Source organism: Arachis ipaensis, chromosome B2, assembly GCF_059453495.1.
Source record: "Arachis ipaensis isolate K30076 ecotype BB chromosome B2, ASM5945349v1, whole genome shotgun sequence".
Lineage (NCBI taxonomy): Eukaryota > Viridiplantae > Streptophyta > Magnoliopsida > Fabales > Fabaceae > Arachis > Arachis ipaensis.
The window spans coordinates 30648084-30669804 of NC_142437.1; the positions used below are offsets into that span (position 1 = coordinate 30648084).

Sequence of the window (21721 nt, forward strand, 5' to 3'; positions counted from 1 at the left end):
GTAGCGGCAGTAGTGGTGAATCCACTCGCTTCAGGTTGAGCTTTTAAACACCCGCCTGGGTAGTAGCCGCAGTAGTGGTTATTTCACTGGCTCTGGGTTGAGCGGGCAGTAGCAAGGGAGTTGTAGCTCAAACCTACTTGCTCCGCAAGGGGTGTTTCTGTCCAATGGTTAGCTACCAGGACATGTCGGGTTGGCTATATAACCGACAGATGATATCATCAGCCATAGGGCAGGCATTCATCATTTGCATATGTTTGAATTGTTTGGGTTTTGCCTATTTGTTTTGGATTTCTACATCACATATGCTATGTTACTTGATTATGTGCTACTTGTTCTACTTGTACCTTATTTGTGTATTACTTGCCTGTATTGCTTGTGTTTGTACAACTGGGAGGCCCTCATGCTGGTGTCGGTGGATGTTGAGGGCTGTTCTTGTTGAGATGAATCGATAATGCGATTGCATGATGATGATGATCATTGAATGAGATAATTTGAACTCCCTGGGTAGACGCAGTGATGTGGTTTCACTAGCTCCAGGTGAAGGTATGATGTATTGATATAGAATTGTTGAAGTAGAACAACTGGTGATGGTTTTGCTTATGATTCTGAGTCTGATTCGTGAAAGAGTCAGCGAGTTGGGAAACATGTGAAACATGAATTAGATTTAGCACTCCCTTATGACAGTTGCCTATTCATGGATTAGCGAGAACCTAGAATGGATAATTGGTGAAGGAGTTTAGGATGCTTAGTGAGTTTTTATTGCAGTGCATTGTATTTATTTGGCACTTTTACCGTACTGAGAACCCATGTGCCCGTGGTTCTCATTCCGTATATATTTCTTGTTTTTCATATACAGGTCCAGGTGCTCAGAAGTGAGTTGTGGGTCGTCTGAGAGACGGCGAAGATCTTTATTTTCTCTACTTTGTGTTTTGCTTAGAATCTCTCCACCTTTGTTTTGAAAAGATTATATTATGTATTGAACTCTTTTGAATTTGCCTATAGAGGCTCTCATGTTTCCTTCGGGAGAGATTAGGATATACTGTTGTCAACCACTTTCACAATGTACCCTAGCCGGCCTAAACTTCGCGGGTCGCGACTAGTGGCTATTTACTTATGTTATATGTATCAATCTGTTATCTACCTCTTAATCTCCTCTACGCCTTGTCCATATATCGCTTTCGGCTTCACGGTTTATCTTTTGTTGTCGAAACGTGAGTGATACGTCTTCGCGATTTTATTTCTACTCTTTTCAGGCTTCTCGATTAATACTCCTTTCGAAATTACCTACTTTTATATATTAAAAATTCACCTGAGAGTCGTACCACCGTAATATCATTGACTTATGACTCGAGCATAAGGATTTGAATATTAGGGTGTTACATGAGAATTATAGCATGAATTATTATGAATACAACTATCTACTAATAAAATTGTGGATAGAATTAATTATTGTAGATATAACTATCTACTAATAAAATTATTGCACATAAATGAGAATTATAACTATATCAATTAATATAATTAGAATGAATAAAAATATTAATGATTGATAATTAGTTTAATAATGCATTGAATATTGATTTGATATAATTATAATAAAGATATTTTTTATAATAATATAATTATACATTATTCATGAGCTAATTATAATATAATTAGAATATTAAAAAAAAATTATGTGTAATCTTCATAAATTACAGTAGTTTCTTTATATATATATATATATATATATATATATATATATATATATATATACACACACTAGTGTTAAACCCGTGCGATACACGAGCTTATATTTAAATTTGACATATTAAATTAAAAATAATATTTTATAATCATAAATTTTTTGAGTTTAGTATAACACGATTATCGTCATTATATAATAAACGTACTGAATATGTTATTTTATCTTTATTCAACGTAAAAAGCAAATAGAAGAGTTTGAAGTCTACAATATTCTTGAACCATAAAGAGGGAGACATGAAAAAAAATAAGAACATATATAACTGTAATAATAGCATGTCAATTTTACACTAAATTTTATATCAAAAGGCTAATAAAAATTTATCGACAACCTAGTATTTTACTAACTTCATTAGAAAAGCAATTGGCATATGATGTTGTGCTCCTTGTTACACATTTCATCTCAAATCTGAAAACAAAGTTATAGATAAATTAGTTATATCTACAGTAAATATTTATATAAAAGTGTAAATCATAACATGCTATTAAAATGAAAATAATATTATTCTTACCTAAATATTATTAAAAACTTCTTTGAACACGACATTTGTTGTTGACGACTTTGGATTGCCGTCTTCGTCTAGAATTAAAACCTTGAGGCCCAGGGGCGGAGCCAGGTAGGAGGAAAGGGGGCAATAGCCCCCTAATTTTAATTTTTTACATGTAAATTATATGTAAATTTCAGTTTAGCCCCTTAAAATTTTTATTTTAGTCTTATTTTATTGTGTAAATATTGTTTGCCCCCCTCTAATATTTCATCTAGCTCTGCCCCTAATGAGGTCACTGCGACTCTTAACTCTTGACAAAGTAACATAAAGTTGTCCATGAGTGAACACTGATTTTGACAAGTAAAGTCCTACATGTGATAATAATTGACCCTGACTCTTGTTAATGGTCATTGCAAAGCATACTATTAATAGAAATTGTCTCCATTGAAACTTAAATGGCAATTCTGAATCTGAAGGGATCAAGTTCATTCTTGGAATGTACACTTTATCTCCAATATTTCTACCGATCACTATCGTTGCTCCAATTACATTGCTGCCAAGTTCGTTAATTATTAATCTTGTCCCGTTGCATAAACCTGAAGTCTGGTCTATGTTTTACAGTAGCATTACAGCGATTCCTGGTTTCAAAGTCAACTTGTGATTGGATAGTCCCGAACATTTGATGTCATTTAGGAACTCTGGTGTGAACCACTCTTGTTGTACATCTTCATTCTCATCAGCTTGACATGTTGTGTCAAAACTCAAATACTCCTTTTCCATCCCTGGAAAGATTGTCAAGACAAAATCATTTACCTTTTTGACACTCTCAAGTGTGGGTTCAAGAATTGCTCTACTCTAAAAATACCTGTAATCTGACATGTTTTGCAACAAATTTGGATATGCAAAGTCTACCAAATGAGAGAGAGGGTCATCAGTAGTTGTAATCAATAGATTATCTGAAATTTCAATTTTTGATTCATCACTAACAACAGAACCAATATTTCCATTTCCAACGTCAAGTATCCAAATAGCAAATCTCTTTATTTCACCTTCATCTTGATCTGAAGAAGACATTAGAAGTTTCATGATTAAGAATATAGGAATTAGTATTAGAATTTCAAATTTCAAATTTTTAAAGAGTTTCCTAATTAGTTAGTGCAAATTTTAAATTTTTAAATAAAATTTTGTAATTAAACATTCGTTGTTCATTAGGAATATAGGAATTTGTTAATTTAAAAATAATTTTTATTATTTTTGTCATAAATAGTATCAATCCTATTATTTGTCGATAAAAATAAATAAAATTAAATACAATCTAAAAATTAATAACCTTATAAATTACGTAAATTTAGAAAAAATATTTAAAAAGATAAAAAATGAAAGTACTTCTATTGTGGAGAAACAATCTAAAATATATCAATGTAAATTGAGTAAAGAGAAAATTTATAAATGTGGCAAGTAAAAAAATTTAAATTTAAAAATCGAAACGGTTAAAGAGTCACTTAATTATGAATTAGTATTAGCATTTTAAATTTCAAAATTTTAAATAGAGTTTCTTAATTAGCTAGTACAAATTTTAAATTTTTAAATAGAATTTTTTTAAATTAATTCAATTTTTTCGAAACAACATTAGAAACAGAATTCAGTATAAAATAATGTCAAATTAAAATTTTCTTTTAAATAGTATAAATAACCTCACATTTTAATAAGACTAATAATTCTATTTACTTTAATATAATCTTTTGTAATTAGCATAGTAGCTTATAAATTATATAAAGTTTTAAAAAATATTCTCAAACCCAATTGCTTACTTAAAAATTCAAAAAAAAAAGTTTATTTGATTTAAATTTAAAATTTTAAATATAATACTTTAATTAAAAATTATAATTAGATTTTTTTTAAAATAAGTACACATTAAAAATTAATAACTAACTTAATTGTATCAACAATAATTCATATGAAAAATTTATAATTTTATGACATTAAATACTAAATTATAAATTAACAGAATATCACTAAATTATAAATTAACAGAATATCAACGGTGTGAATCGAATTAAAAATAAAACCACAAGTAATAACCAAATAACTTCAATTTATATTTAAAAAAATTCTAAATTCCAAACATAAAAATTGAAAAGAACCAAAAGAAAAATAACAACTCAAGAAAAGACAATGTTTTCACAAAAATAAACATATGCTTTAAAATGGATTCCAAAACATGTGCATCCAAATTCTCAAGTTTCATTCTCAATCTTGATCTTCTTGCAAGTTGAGGTATCTCCTTACACCTTCGAATCTTCCAACTCCAAGGATAGTCACTTGATTGGTGTAATAACATTTTACAACACTTCGGATTCATCATTGTCCGCAACTTCATTGGAGAATTCAAGCAACAAATTCTGTACAAAATACTACGTTAAATTAAAGACTTCCTTCTCGCCTTTGATTTTATCTCAATAATATTTTTTGAATAAAATAAAGATCCAACTTTGAGAAAACAAACAAAAAAAAAATTATTTTTTGAACAAATATCTTAGCACATTCTACTTTCTCCTCTTCAATGATTGAGGATGCCTTTGAAGTTGGAAATAAACCACCGGTATAATCAACATCCTAAAATTATAATTAGTTATTAATTATTATTTATAAATTAGATACTATTAATGACCAAAGAAGAGAAAAATAAACTAATTTTTAATAGAAAGTACATTTTTAACTGTACTCACAATTTGAATAGGGTGAGTCTTTTTGAATTTATTTATGAGGTCCACATTATCAGTCATCTTCTTAACTTTATAAGAAGGTGAAAAATGTGGATTATCAGATATTTGAACTTCAATGATGAAGAGGAAGGTTTTATCAATTAGGTTGTGCAAAAGTGTAAGTGTATTCAATAGATCTCCTTTCTGCAGAGTATTACATAATATATTAATAATAAATAATATAAAAATTACCATAAAAAATATCTTCACTAATATTTTTAGAAATAAATATTGGTTAGAACTTACCAATAGGAGTGGATCAAGTATCTCTACACAGCTCTTTTCCAAAACTTGTTTTGCCTCCTTGTTAAAGACTACGAAACATGCACAGTCAGAGTCATCAATGACACCAAGCTTTATTCAGTACTTGCTTAATAAAAAAAAGTATAAAAAAAAGGTTAAACATAGACTTATTCAATATCTAATCCATTGTGATTAGACTTTAAATTAAAAAAATAAATAAATAACCTTGAAGTTATGAATAAAAGGAGACGGCCACAACTTGAACATTTAAAAGTTTTTGTAAAAGCATATATGGACCTGTTGCATTCACATTGGTCGTACCACCAGTCTGGAATATCTATAATATGACTTATAGTAGTAAAGACAACACAAGCATTCTGGAAAAAAAATTTAATGATTTAAATTTCTTGTATTTGGTGAGTTTTTAAATCCAAAAGATATATCTAAATAAATAAGATGAATAAACAAAAATAATCAATGTACAACAGATTTAAATTAATTTTTTTCTCAACTTTTTTACAGAAAAAAAAATTACCATATCTAATTCTTTTAACTGCTCAATAATTTTGCCTTAATAAATTTTTAAGTATGCAGCCTCATTTGGAATTGCGTCGATATTATCCCTAAGTTCTTCAAATTTTACAAAGCTAGATAAATAAAGCAAAAAAAAACTACATTAGATAACACACATAATTAATATTAAACTAAAGAATTAAAAAAGAATATATATCCACCTATTTTTAAATTGGATGACATTTGCTTCTTCAAGATTGAAGAACATCTTTGTGCCATACATAGAATTCTGTAAAACAATTTTTTCTGAAAAATTTAATTTAATACAAAATGAGTAAAAGCTCACATAAAAAATAAGTAAAAGCTCACATATAAAAATTCACATAATTATGGATAAATATTATCGTTATATAATTTCACTCTAACAAATTGTAAGACGACAACAACTCCATATTTATTGTCGGATCCCAAAAAAACACTTAATTCATGTGCATAGTTGCCAAAAAGTGCACACTCCATTATTTTTCTATGTCAAATAGAATGTTTAATGTTAAATATATTTTTTATAACAAAATAAACAAAAAATAATTACAACTAAAAAAGTAACTACCAATAAAATAATATCAAATTATATATATATATATTTTATATTTTAAAATTTAAAAATTAACAATAAAATTAAAACGTCAAACACAATTTAAAAAAATTAATAATTAGTTTATTAATTATTTTAAATTCATAAAAAACTAACTATGGAAAAAATGCTTTCTATTAAAAATCTTTTTAAAAAAAGATTTAAACACTTTCTTTCAAAATCAATCCGAACTCATTTTTTTAAAAAGATTTAAATACTATTAATTAAAAAACGTTGCCTTTTTTTTTAAAAACGTTGCCTTTGAATAAAAATGTTTGTTACCTATTAATAATATTAATAAAAATATTCATGATAAAATAAGTTAAAATAGCAATTTAAAAAGATGAGAATATCAAAATTTTTGGATTTATAAAAATAAATATATGATTATCCATCATCAATCTCTAATTCAATAATAGTGTACTTGGTAGATTTGTCATCCTTTTCAAAGGTCCTTTCTCTTCCAATTCCAGCAAGATATCCAACAACATCTGAAATAATTTAAAATAAAAAAAATTGTTGTCAATAAGTTTGTTAAAAAAAAATATAGCCGAAATTATCAATAAAATAAATAAATTTATAAATAAATTATACTTTTTCTAAAACAATAAACTTACTTACTAAGTAGGTGTAATCGTACTCAAGAGCATTGAGAGTATTAAAACTTTACAAAATTAAATCCATATCGTGGAATACTTGACGATTCTGGAAGTTTGAGCACATCGGTACGTTGGTTTAAATTAACCACATACTCATGATGTGTAGTCTTGAAGTTACCCTCATTGAGTCCAACACCAAAATATCTTATTTGATAAGATATTTCTTCCTTTAACAAATTGATAAACAAAAAGCCCTCTTAACCGAGGCGTGTATTTTTCCTCCCTAGAATTGATAAACAAAAATCAAAGAATAATTAGTTGAAGATAAAGAAACAAATTTAAAATAAAGTATAAAATTATTAGTAGAAAACTCACGTCTTCATCGAGCCAAACCATCTCAATTGAGTATGGCAATGAAGAATTTTCGTAATTTGATAGTGTCCATAACCTTATCACTCGTATACGTACACACAAATTGTCGATTGTATGATTGATTTCTGCGATTTTGTGAATACCAGCCATTGGAATAAGTAGAGAAACTTTAGATTTTGGATGTATGTAAAGAAAGGGTTTAATGTACTTTAAATTGTTGTGCTATACATATCTCATAACTTATACTTTTATAGTTGACTCATAACTAAAATTTTTTAAATTTGATTTACTTTAATTTAAATTTAAATTAAATTTATAGATAAAGTAAATAAATATATTAACAATTTTAAAAATTCTAAATTAACGTAAATATATTTAAATTTACATATGTAGCTGCAATTTTTAAAAAAAAATTTACAAAAATTTAAAAAATAATGTTAAAAAGAATTAATAAATTTTTAAAAAATAGTGCTAAATTTAAAAAAATAACAACTTAAATAAATAAATTTAAAATTTAAAAAATAACAACCTAAATATAACAACCCAAACAAATAATTTAAAATGTAAAAATAACAACTTAAGCAAATAATAATTTATAAATATAAATCTAAAAATTTCTAGTGATGACATCTAAACAAATAAACTTCCAGACTCAACGTATGAGCACCACGTCAGCATATAAGTTCTTCATTTGTATTATTGAAAAAATCTACAAAAATTTAAAAAATAATGCTAAAAAGAATCAACAAATTTTTAAAAAATAGTGTTAAAATTTAAAAAATAACAACCTAAATAAAATAATTTAAAATTTAAAAAATAACAATCTAAGTATAACAATCCAAACAAATAATTTAAAATTTGAAATAACAACCTAAGCAAATAAACTCCCAGACTCAACGTATGAGTGTCACGTCAGCATATGAGCTCCCCATTTGTATTACTAAAAAAATCTACAAAAATTTAAAAAATAATGCTAAAAAGAATCAACAAATTTTTAAAAAATAGTGTTAAAATTTAAAAATAACAACCTAAATAAAATAATTTAAAATTTAAAAAATAACAACCTAAGTATAACAACCCAAACAAATAATTTAAAATTTGAAAATAACAAATAATAATTTATAATTTATAAATATAAATTTAAAAATTTCTAATGACGACATCTAATCAAATAAACTCCCAGACTCAACGTATGAGCGCCACGTCAACATATGAGCTCATACATAAACTATATACAATTTTTTTAATAGAGCAATTTTAATTTTTTGTTTTATTTTCTTTCACGCATATTTTTTTTCTTTAAATAGTGATATTTTAATTTTTTTTGTTTGTTTTAAGTACACTTTTATTAAGAATTGCATTACAAATCTAAAATACAAAAAGAGAAGAAAAGGTAATACATATATCCAAGAAAAAAAATAAACGTAAATATCAGAAAAAAAAAATCTTATATTAAAACATTTAAAAATAACATATACAATAAAAATAGTCGTAATATATAAATTGAGCAACAATTTAAATTTAAATTAATGTAAAACGAATTTAATCAAATACCAATATTAGAACTAAATTACTTAAATAATATTTAATCTATTCTAGTCCTTAGACACTATAGATTAGAGTCATTTTCGTAACGACAACCAACTGAAACATCATAAGTTTGGACATTTAGAATTCGTGCAAATTAAGACCATCCTCTTGTTAAATAAGCTTCATCATCTGCTATCCATACAATATGGCAGGATATAGAATTGTCAGACTAAGAAACTAAACTGACCTTTATTCCCCTCAATGGCATTGCATTGATGCAAAAGAAGGCCGGTAATTTCTAAAATAAATCACAATATGTTATAAAATTATTTTAATAATGAAAAACTTAAAATAAGAAAATTTAAATGTATTACCAATTGTTGAAATTGTATATCCGTATTTGACACGAATTTAGCAAAACTGAACTTAAATTGAGGGAATTCAATCTCATTATGTGCTCCACTTCGAAGATTTCTGGGAAGACGTAGAAAGCATGGAGGGGATGGAACTTGAACTTGGCCTGCAAAGCTTCGTGGAAACAGTTCCTCAATAAAAAATCGAGCTCCTCCCAAGAAAACTAATTTTACCCCCACATTCCATTAGGTTGGTCATAATATGTGAGTAAATTCAACCATCCTTCGGAAAAATAGAGTTTACTGCCTCTTCTTTGAACGCTTACATCCATATAGTTAGAACCCGAATCAGTGACTACAACTCGATGAAATATTTCATGGATGTGATGCATTGTAAAATATTACAGCAAAAGACAATCGCACTGGAACATTAGACCAAAAGAATAAGTTGGAGTAAGAACAATAATTAAATTATCCAAAAAATAATATAATAAAATGAGTATATAAAAAATACTATACAAAATTATAAATTGTATCTTAAAAGGATCAACTTTGATGAAAAATGAATAATACTTTTTATGAAGTAGTAAAAGAAGAATAATAAATTTAAAGAAAATGAGTTGACTCTCAGATCTAGACTCATGTACCACAAAAAAACTCTATATATAGTCTTTATTTAAAAAAATAAATACATAAATTAGTTATTATTAAGGTATTTTTTTTATTATTTATGTTAGTTATACACCATATATTTGTTTTGTTAAAATTATATGATTTTATCATATCATATCCTGATTAGAATAATTGTTTTTTTTTATCATGAATAGAGTAACTGGGGTCAATTTCATATCGTTATCATACCATATTATTATTATTATTATTATTATTATTATTATTATTATTATTATTATAAATGAATCACCATTAAGGTAATAACTTGCTATTAATTAATAAAATTATTGGATAATGAATAAGAATTAGAACTGTATCAATATAATTAAAATAATTAAAAATATTTTCGAGTGATAATTAGTTTAATAATACATTAAATATTGATTTTATATAATTATAATAAAGATATTTTCTTAAATTAGTATAATTATGCATTATTCATTAAATACTAATTGTAATATTGTAATATAATTATAATAAAGATATTTTTTAAAATAAATTTATTTAGAGAAATATAAATTGATTATTAATAACGGATGTCATTAACATATAATTATCATATCATATTATTATTATTATTATTATTATTATTATTATTAAAATGATTAAAAATATTTCGAATTGATAATTGATAAGTAGTTTAATAATGCATTAAATATTAATTTTATATAACTATAATAAAAATATTTTCTTAAATTAGTATAATTATGCATTATTACTTAAATGCTAATTATAGTATAATTATAATAAAGATATTTTTATAAAATAAACTTGAAAATAGTGCATTCATTTTGGCAGAAAAATAGATTCATGAGGAATTGACATCTCACTTTCATTAGTTAGGAAAAAACCCAGTTTTAGTATATTAAATGGATAGATTATTGCTAATGATTTTAAATTTTTAACCAGAAATAATCATTACAAATTAAGATATTAATCTTTCGGGTCGTTTTCATTTTTTGTCCATATTTTTCATTGTTGGAAGTGAGTTTTAGACAAAGAATATTCTGTTAAGATAAGTATATGATGTGGATGACCATTAATATGGGTGGCTGAAGTTTTTAAGGAAAAAAACTAAAATACAAAATATTTTCTCTCTCTATGTGCAATATATAAAGTTCCTCTTTCACTTTTCTTTCATATACTACAGCATATAATACTAATAATATATTAATCATTCTTATTATATTGAAATCGTAGTGAATATTATTACTAAATTTATCTAATTATATTTTTTATTTTATATTACCTCTTCCTTATTTATTTTATATTTATTTTATAACACGTTATCAGCACGAGACTCTGATCAAATTTTAGGAAGACTCAGGTAACAAATTTTTATTATGTCGAAACTCTCTCATCTTGAATTTAATGCTCTCTGGAAACAATTATTTATCATGGATACTAGATGTTAAAATCCATCTTGATTCAATAGATCTTGGAGATACCATTAAGGTTGAAAATAATGTATCCCAGTAGGGTAAAGCTAAGGCCATGATTTTTCTTCGTCGTCATCTTGACGAAGGATTGAAAAATGAATATCTCACATTAAAAGATCTTGCAGATCTGTGGAAAGACTTTGAAGAAAGGTATAATCATCAAAAGATGGTGATACTTCCTCAAGCCCGATATGAATGGACGCACTTGCGTCTACATGATTTAAATCCATAAATGAATATAATTCGACAATGTTTCGAATCACCTCACGAATGAAATTATGTGGGGAAAAGATATCTGATAATGATATGTTAGAGAAAACCTTCTCAACCTTTCATGTCTCGAATGTGCTCCTGCAGCAGCAGTATCGAGAAAAAGGATTTAAAAAATATTCTGAGTTAATTTCTTGCCTTCTTGTTGTTGAACGCAACAATGAGTTGCTCTTAAAAAATTATGAAGCGCACCCAGCTGGCACCGCCCCATTTCCTGAAGTAAATGCGGTAAATTACCCCAGAAGAGGTAAATGGAAAGGTTTTAATAACAAGAAAAAATATAGAAGGAAAAGGAATTATGTTCAAAAGAAAGGATCTCACCAGAAGTGGGATAAAGAAAGAAATATTGGGCAAAATAAATTAACAGAGGATAAGTGTTTCCGTTGTGGTGGAAAGGGCCATTGGTCACGTACCTGTCGTACCCCAAAGCACATAGTCGATCTTTACCAGGCATCTTTGAAAAAGGATGACAAAGAAAAGGAAACAAATTTTGTTTCAAATGATGCTGAAAATTCCACTACTCATTATGATGTATCTGATTTCTTTGAGGATCGTGAAGGAAATATTGGTCATTTGATCAATGATGGAATAGTTTAATATGTGAGATTGTTAAGTATTCATCTAAATGAATAATTATTCAGTTTTATTTTCTATGTTTTAAATTTTAAATATGATGTATATAAATAATGAAATATTAATGGTTATGAATTTTGAAATCGTTAAATGTGTCAAGTTTTAAAATAAAATTTTAGTATATGACATTATTTTTATGAACAGTGTTTCTTAGAAAAATAATTTCGATCAAGTATTCAATTTAACTGTGCATACTACTCATTTTATTATTATTATTTGTCTTTGAAGAAAATGGCAAGGATATATAATGAAGATGTATGCCTTGCGGATAGTGCAACTTCGCACACCATTCTCAAAAGTGATATATATTTTACCCATCTTATGCCAAAAGAAGAATGTGTTAATACTATTATTGGCTCGGGCAATGTGATAGAAGGCTCCAGAAGAGCTATAATTTTGTTTCCTGGAGGAACAAAATTTATAATAAATAATACACTATTATCTACCAAGTCTCTGAGAAACTTATTGAGTTTCAAAGATATTCGCCGAAATGGATATCATATTGAAACAATGAATGAGGAAAATCATGAGTATTTATGTATCATAACTCATGATTTAAATAAGAGAGTTATATTAGAAAAATTACCCTCACTTTCATCTGGGTTATGTTATACCAAGATTAGTGCAATTAAATCACATGCCACTGTAAACCAGAAATTTACTAGCCCAAATGAATTCATAACTTGGCATGATAGATTGGGTCATCCGGGAACAACCAGGATGAGGAGAATTATTAAAAACTCTCATGGACATTCACTAAAGAACCAGAAGATTCTTAAAACTAGTGAATTTTGTTGTGCTGCATGTTCTCAAGGAAAGTTAATTTTAAGGCCATCACCAGTAAAGATTGGATTTGACTCCCCTGAATTCCTAGAAAGGATTCAAGGTGATATATGTGGACCTATTCATCCACCATGTGGATCTTTTAGATATTTTATGGCCCTGATAGACGCATCTTCGAGATGGTCACATGTGTGCTTGTTGTCTTCTCGCAACCTTGCGTTTGCGAGATTACTAACTCAAATTATTCGATTAAAAGCACAATTTCTAGAAAATCCAATCAAAGCAATTCGTCTTGATAATGCTGGTGAATTTACTTCCCAAGCTTTTGACGCTTATTGTATGGCTAATGGAATAAGTGTTGAACATCCAGTAGCTTATGTTCACACACAAAATGGGTTAGCAGAATCACTTATTAAGCACCTCCAATTAATTGCTAGACCCTTACTTATGAGAACAAATCTCCCAACCTCGGTTTGGGGGCATGCTATTTTACATGCCGCACCACTTATTTGTTTGAGGCCAACGAGTTACCATCAATTCTCTCCTATGCAATTAGCTTTTGGCCAGCAGCCAAATGTTTCCCACTTAAGAATATTTGGGTGTGCGATATATGTTCCCATTACACCACCTAATCGCACCAAAATGGGACCCCAAAGAAAATTGGGGATATATGTTGAATATGATTCTCCTTCTATAGTGAGGTATCTTGAGATACAAACCGGAGATGTATTTAAAGCCTGGTTTGCGGATTGTTATTTTGATGAATCAAAATTTCCAACATTAGGGGAAGAGAATAAGCTTCCTGAAAAGGAACTTAATTGGAATGCATCATCGTTGATGCATTTAGATCCTCGATCAGGGCAATGTGAACTAGAAGTTCAAAAGATTATACATTTGCAAAGAATAGAAAATGAATTGCATGATGCATTTTCCGATACAAAGAGGATAACCAAATCTTATATACCAGTGAAAAATGCCCCAATTCGAATTGATGTCCCAGTAAGACAAGTAGCCACTGAAGCAAATTCATGCCAGAAGTGTGACAGGCCTGTCGATTCCAAAGACAAAAATTTTCGAAAAAGAAAAGAGGTAAATACTATTCCTGTTGGAAAAGACATAGTAGAGACACTTGTAGTTGTCCAAAATTTTGATATAGTTTTAACGCCAGAAGACGTTCAGGTACCTGAAAATTGTGAAAATAACGAGATCTCGATAAATTATGTCTTTACAGGAGAGAAATGGGACCGAAATAAGACAATTGTCAATGAAATATTTGCACATAATGTGGCATTGAATATCATGCATGAAAATAAGGATCTTGAGACAAGATCAGTCGAAGAATGTCGACAAAGAAATGATTGACCGAAATGGGAAGAAGCCATGAAGGCTGAATTAGAATTACTTGCAAAACATGAAGTCTTTGGACCTGTAGTCCGTACACCAGAAGATGTAAAACCTGTTGGATACCGATGGGTATTTGTGAGAAAACGAAATGAGAAAAATGAAGTTGTGCGCTATAAAGCCCGACTTGTGGCACAAGGTTTTTCACAAAGGCCCGGTATAGATTATGAAGAAACGTATTCCCCTGTAGTGGATGCGATAACATTGCGTTATTTGGTCAGTTTATCTGCATATCATAAACTACATATGCATTTAATGGATGTGGTAACAGCCTATTTATACGGCTCATTAGATCGGGATATCTATATGAAAGTCCCTGAAGGACTAAAGATATCTAAACCATCCAATGAATATTCACAGGGGTTATACTCAGTCAAATTGCAAAGATCTTTATATGGTCTAAAGCAATCTGGACGAATATGGTATAATCGTCTTACTGAGTATCTGGCCAAAAACGGATTCAAGAATGATGATATCTGCCCCTGTGTTTTTATAAAGAAAACCGCATCTGGATTCATTATAATTGCTGTTTACGTTGATGATTTAAATATCATTGGAACTCCAAAAGAGATTCCAACAATTATAAAAATTCTAAAAGAAGAGTTTGAGATGAAAGATCTTGGAAAAACTAAATTTTGTCTCGGCCTGCAGATCGAGCATATAAAAAATGGGATTTTTATTCATCAAACAACATACACAGAAAAGATCTTGAAAAGATTTTATATGGATAAATCACACCCCTTGAGTACCCCAATGATCGTAAGATCTTTGGATGTGGTAAATGATTAATTCCGTCCTAAAGAAGAGAATGAAGATATCCTTGGTCTTGAAATACCATATCTTAGTGCCATTGGAGCGCTAATGTATCTTGCTAATAATACACGACCCGATATATCATTTGCTGTGAATTTACTAGCAAGATATAGTTCCTCTCCAACTAGAAGATATTGGAGTGGAATCAAACAAATATTTCAATATCTTCATGGAACGGTTGATATGGGATTGTTTTATCCCTATGGATCCAAGTCACAATTAGTTGGCTATGCAGATGCTGGATACTTGTCTGATCCACACAAAGGAGATCTCAAACAGGATACCTGTTCAGATATGGTGGTACAGCTATATCATGGAGGTCCACAAAACAGACGATAGCAGCAACCTCCTCTAATCATGCTGAAATACCAGTGATACATGAAGCAAGTCGCGAGTGTTTTTGGCTCAGGAGTTTGATCCGGTATATCCTGTCATCATGTGGACTGATTGATCATAAGATAGCTCCAACTGTCCTGTTTGAAGATAATACAGCATGCATTGCTCAACTTAAGGGTGGATATATCAAAGGTGATAGAACAAAGTATATTTCTCCCAAATTCTTCTTAACTCATGATCTTCAAAATCAAGGAACAATTGATGTCCAACAGATCTGCTCAAGTGACAATTTGGCAGATTTATTCACAAAGTCACTCCCAAAATCCTCCTTTGAAAGATTGGTACATGAGATTGGGATGCGCCGATTTTGAGATATTAAATGATGTCGACAAGAGGGGGAGACTGTACTCTTTTTTCCTTGGTCAGGTTTTTTTCTGATTGGGTTTTTCTTGGCAAAGTTTTTAATGAGGCAGTCTCTATCACAAAGGATATTGTACTCTTTTTCCTTCACTAAGATTTTTTCCTACTGAGTTTTTCTTTAGTAAGGTTTTAATGAGGCAATAATCCTAAATGGTCATCCAAGAGGGAGTGTTAAGACAAGTATATGATGTGGATGACCATTAATATGGGCGGCTAAAGTTTTCAAGAAAAAAAACTTAAGATTCCTACGAAGACTAGCTTTTAATAAAGGTTGAAAAAGATAACCTTGTACAAGTATAAATAAGACTACATAGCCTGAGATATGAGATACACAGCAACAATAAAATAAAAAATATTTTCTCTCTCTCTACATACAATATATAAAATATATAAAGTTCTTCTTTCACTTTTCTTTCATATACTACAGCATATAATACTAATAATATATTTATCATTCTTATTATATTGAAATCGTAGTGAATATTATTACTAGATTTATCTAATTATATTTCTTATTTTATATTACTTTTTTCTTATTTATTTTATATTTATTTTACAATATATTCACTTTTGTAAAGAGTATATTAAATGAAATTTTTTTATTTTAGTCTAAAATCATTTAATTTTTTATATTTTAATTTCTCTTTTTTATTTTTTAATATATACTTATTTATTATTTTATCAGTTGATAATTAATTAGTTGAAAATAGTTAATTTTCTAGCAAATCTGTTAATTTAATGTTAGTTTGGTAACTCAATATTTTATCAATGAATAAATATAAAAAATTAAATTTTAATTAGTCAATATCAACCAATCTTTTTTAATTACTTTTTTAACTACTTTTTTTTTAAAGAATTTAGGATTAGTATATAGAATTTAAGATTTAAGGTAAGAAATTATTTTAAACAAATTAGCTGATATTGACGGGAAAAAATTGACTCCCTAGTTAAAATTATACTAAGCTACAAGCAAATTTTTGAAATGATATGTGATTTCTTGGAATTGTACAAACCCAGTTTGTTAGTTAGTTTTCCATGGGTCCAGACTAAACAAGATCACGAGATCTATAATTCAGTGATTAAAAAAAAAAAAAAGTAGTATTTTAGTTTTTAATATATAAACTAAGTCTTAAGTTCATTTCTAACCTTTGAAACTTCCTATTTTTATTTATAACGTTTATTTTATCTTATTTTAGTATTTTGGTAAAAATTATTTTTTTTGTATATTATTATTTTTTCTTATTATTTTATCACTTTGACTCTCAAATCATTACAACAACCACTATAATTATAATTTTTGTTGCTATCCAAAAGAAAATCATAATGAGCAAAGAATATTTTTGGAAGAACAATTTTTAATTTAAATTATATAACTAAAATAAAACAAAATAAAATATTTAAAATAAAAATAAAATATTTTAAATGTTAGAGACAAAATGAGAATTTAATCTAGATATTAGAGATTAAAATAATAATTTATTTTTTATTGACAAGTATTGATTATAAGCTTAAATAAATTTTTTATCTATAAAATACGAGTTTTTTATTTTAGTTTTTATAGTTGTTTTTATTTGATCCAATAAAATTTATTTTTTATTATTTTCATATATGCCATTAGTTTGATCACGCGATAAGTTAAATAGTGATGTGATAATTTATAGTAAGTCTTTTAATAAAACTTATAAAATTTGTTGTACAATTTTATTGGAGTAAAAAAACACTGTGTCTCAAAAAACAAAATCTGGTACAATTGTTATACCCCGACCCAACTATACAAACATGTGGGCAACATGAAAAAAAAAACCCAATCTTATTGATTAAAATTTTGTTATGGTGAGATAAATTTCCCTGGTTCCAAGCCCACAAAAAGAAAAAAGAAAATTTCCCGGTTAAGAACTTTTTTTTTTGGTGACTGGTTAAGAACTTTAATCACGTGGTATAGTTATTTACTTATAAAAAATACTAGAGAGACAAAAAGATAGTCAAAATTTATTTTATTATAATTAATAATTAATTAATATTAAATAAGATAAATTTTAACTGATTTTGAGCAATATTTTTTTATTATCAAATGTTTCTGTTTACTTATTTGATCATTGAAAATGTTTAGTAACCAAAAAAATTTAGACAAAACCAGTTAGAATTTATTTTATTTAATATTTATTAATTATTACAGCAATTAATAAATACTAAATAAAATAAATTCTGTCTGTTTTTTTTGTCTCCCTAATATTATTAATTTATCATATTGCAAAAAATTGCTGGAAGCTGCCTTCCTTGTATGCAGGTCATGATACCACCTTCAAATGCAGCATCTAAGGATGGCAAAAACTCTGAGATACTCGCGTCGCAGAGATTATTCATGACTGAAGAGACTAACAAAGATTCAAAAAATTTGCATGGGACGCGGACTGACTCCCACGAATAAATGGAGATGTGAGTAAGGATTGAAGTATGCATCTCACGGATATTCACAAAATTTTTATTAAAAAAATTACTTAAATATTCTTATATATAACTAATATAAGTTATGTATGCAACTCTAATTTATTTTATTTTAATTTAAATATTAAAATTTTTATGTATATATTATTATATTAAATTCATATTTGAATTATGTTTGATTTAATATATTTGGTTGAATTATATAGAATTTTATTATAATTATGTTAATTTTTTTAAATTAAAATATAATAATATATAATTGTTTATAGATACTCGCAAATATTTGCTTTCTCTGTAGAAAAAAATAAATAGAGATTTATGATAGAAATAAGACAAAAACGGAGACATTTAAAATGAGAACAAAAATTAAAAGAAAACTTTTTGCTTTCATAAAGATCCATTGTGATTTCTAACCGTAACCATTATTCTTTGAAGGACACATATTGCTTCCTTATTTTGCCATCAAATTTTCAAAGATGCAGAATGTTTAATATCCATCTACTATGGAGAAATATTCTGATAAATTAATAGTGATATAATTGGTAATATTAGATAAATAAAAAATACAATTCTGTATTAAAGGTTACTTAAAACGTTGATTTGTGTTTGAATGTGAAGTTTAGGTTTTTTTTGAGTGACAGCGTCCAATTTTTTTGGTGTCAAAGTATCGTTTGTCCGAGTTCCTTGTGTGATGATTTGGGGGTGATACTTGTAACAGACTCTGATACTTAAATAAATAAGGATTTTAGGTAGATTTAACCATATTTGATTGAGTAGTTTTATCTTTTTTGATAGATAAACATTCTCTTTATTTTGAGAGTTTGTTGGAATCTACCTTCCAAATGAAGTAGAGATAGCAGAAAAGATTCAAAAATGCAGTTACTTGTTAGGTCAAGTAGAACTGGACCTCTACGTCATTGTCCGACCTCTTTAAAGAAATTGGACTTATTCTAAAGTCCATCTTTATTGGTGGGTCTTTTTGCATTATTGGGCCTGATTTTCATCCTGTTGAACTAAGATATGAACAAATTTAAATTTATTTTATTTAATATTTATTAATTATTGTCTTGATTTATTTTATTTAGTATTTATTAATAATAATTAATAAATAATTAATAAATACTAAATAAAACAAATTTAAATTATTTTGACAAATTTTTTATTATTCCTCAAGTATTACTGTAATATATTAACGGGATGAGCTTTACTTGAATTGAGTGACTTGCTAATGTAATGCCCATCTCTCTCTCTCATTTAATTTGTCACAGGTCACAACAATACCACGATTTATAAACAGAAAGATGGGGTAGATATATTGATGGTGAAAGCATTCAAAGCAATATTGTTCCCTAAATAGCCCAAATCAGTACAGTCATAAACTACACTTTTAATAAAAGGAAGATTCTACGGTGCCGAATGAAAAAATTTTCCGCATGTGCTGAAGAAGCGTGGCATTAAAGAAGAGACGACACGTGTTAGCCTTGTTTCTATACTTGTAGACAAGTTTTATATTAAAATAGTGTGAATAAAAAATGTCAACATCATAAATGCTAATTATATTGGTTTAATTTATTTTTAATGGTGATAATTTATTTGTTAGGCTTTATTGGTTTTGAAAAATTTTGACCGTTTTAAATTTTTTGTAAATATTATCCATTACATAGAAATTGGTCCATAAAATAATAAATTAAAACAACAATAATATCCTTCTAAATTAATAATAAAAAGAAGAAGAAAGAGTTAAAATATCACCATCTAACTTTTTTTTCTTTCACTAAAATTTTTAATATATATATATATATATATATATATATATATATATATATATATATATATATATATATATATATATATCCTCATATTTAACTTATATAACAATAAATATATTTTTACCTTTAAAGCAGAAACAAATCCAAATATATATATATATATATATATATATATATATATATATATATATATATTCTCATATTTAACTTATATAACAATAAATATATTTTTACCTTTAAAGCAGAAACAAATCCAAAAATTTAATAGAGAACATGTCAAAAATTAAAATATTATATAGTTAAATATAATATTATATATTTAGTAATATATATAATCATAACTAATATTTTTTAATTAAAAGATACTAATAAGTACTTGTTATATAAAAAAATTATCTTAATTTTTATATATATATATATATATTTTTTATTTTAGATTCAATAAAATATAAAAAGTTATTTATTTTTTATTAGTTTACTTTGTTGAGTATTATTATAACAATAAATTATATTTTTATGTTTCATATCATAAACAAATATGCTATAAAATAATATAAATAAATTATTCTAATAACTTTTTATATGTATTTAAAATATATTCTTGAATAAAATATATAAAATATAATTGTTTTAATGAATTTACTTAATATGTTATAATTTTAATATCATAAGAAAAATAAATAAATTTTAAAATAATTTATTTTCATGCATGTACTTATAAAGATTTTTTTGTTATTATAAATATTAAAGTATTTTTATATGATAATATGTATGAGCATTAAGAGAAAAAATATTTAAAAAGAGGAAAAAAGTTTAAATTTTAAAAATTTAAAAAATTTATTTAATAAAAAAGATTAAAAATAATATTTATCTCAATTTAAAAATTATTACTTACTTTTGAATTTAATAATTTAATTATTTATCTAAAATAGTTAGTTACTCTATTTTAAAAATAAAATTATATAATATATAATAACTTTAAATACTTAAAACCATCAACTTTGTTCAAAAAAGTTATGTTTGCTCTCTTTTAAATTTGTCCCTGCTTCAAAGAAATCATTTATTCAAAATGAATGACTAATGTTATTTTTATTCTGTTTCTTTTTGTTTTTGGGTTTATATTTTTTATGAAATTAGATAAAAATCTATTGAATAATTAAAATTTTTGCTGGAACATTTTGGTTTTGTTAAATATAATTTTTTTAAAATATGTTTCATCTAATTTAACAAAACCAAAATTTTCCAGCACAAATTTTAATTATCCAATAAGCTTTTATCTACTAATTTCATGAAAAAATATAAATTCAAAAATAAAAAAAATAATAAAAATAATACTAGTGATTAGTTTTAAATAATTTAAAAAAAAAATCTTTATTTTTATTATTATACAAGTTAAATATGAGAATATATATATATATATATATATATATATATATATATATAAAAATTTTGGAAACAAAAAAAAAAGATTTGGGTGGTGATACCCTAACTCTTCTTTTT

The 21721-nt window shown here is 26.5% G+C and overlaps 1 pseudogene; it reads right to left on the minus strand.

Moving 5' to 3' along the window:
• Nucleotides 1–2255: 2255 nt before the first annotated feature.
• Nucleotides 2256–7507, minus strand: LOC148573472 (uncharacterized; annotated as a pseudogene).
• Nucleotides 7508–21721: the final 14214 nt, after the last annotated feature.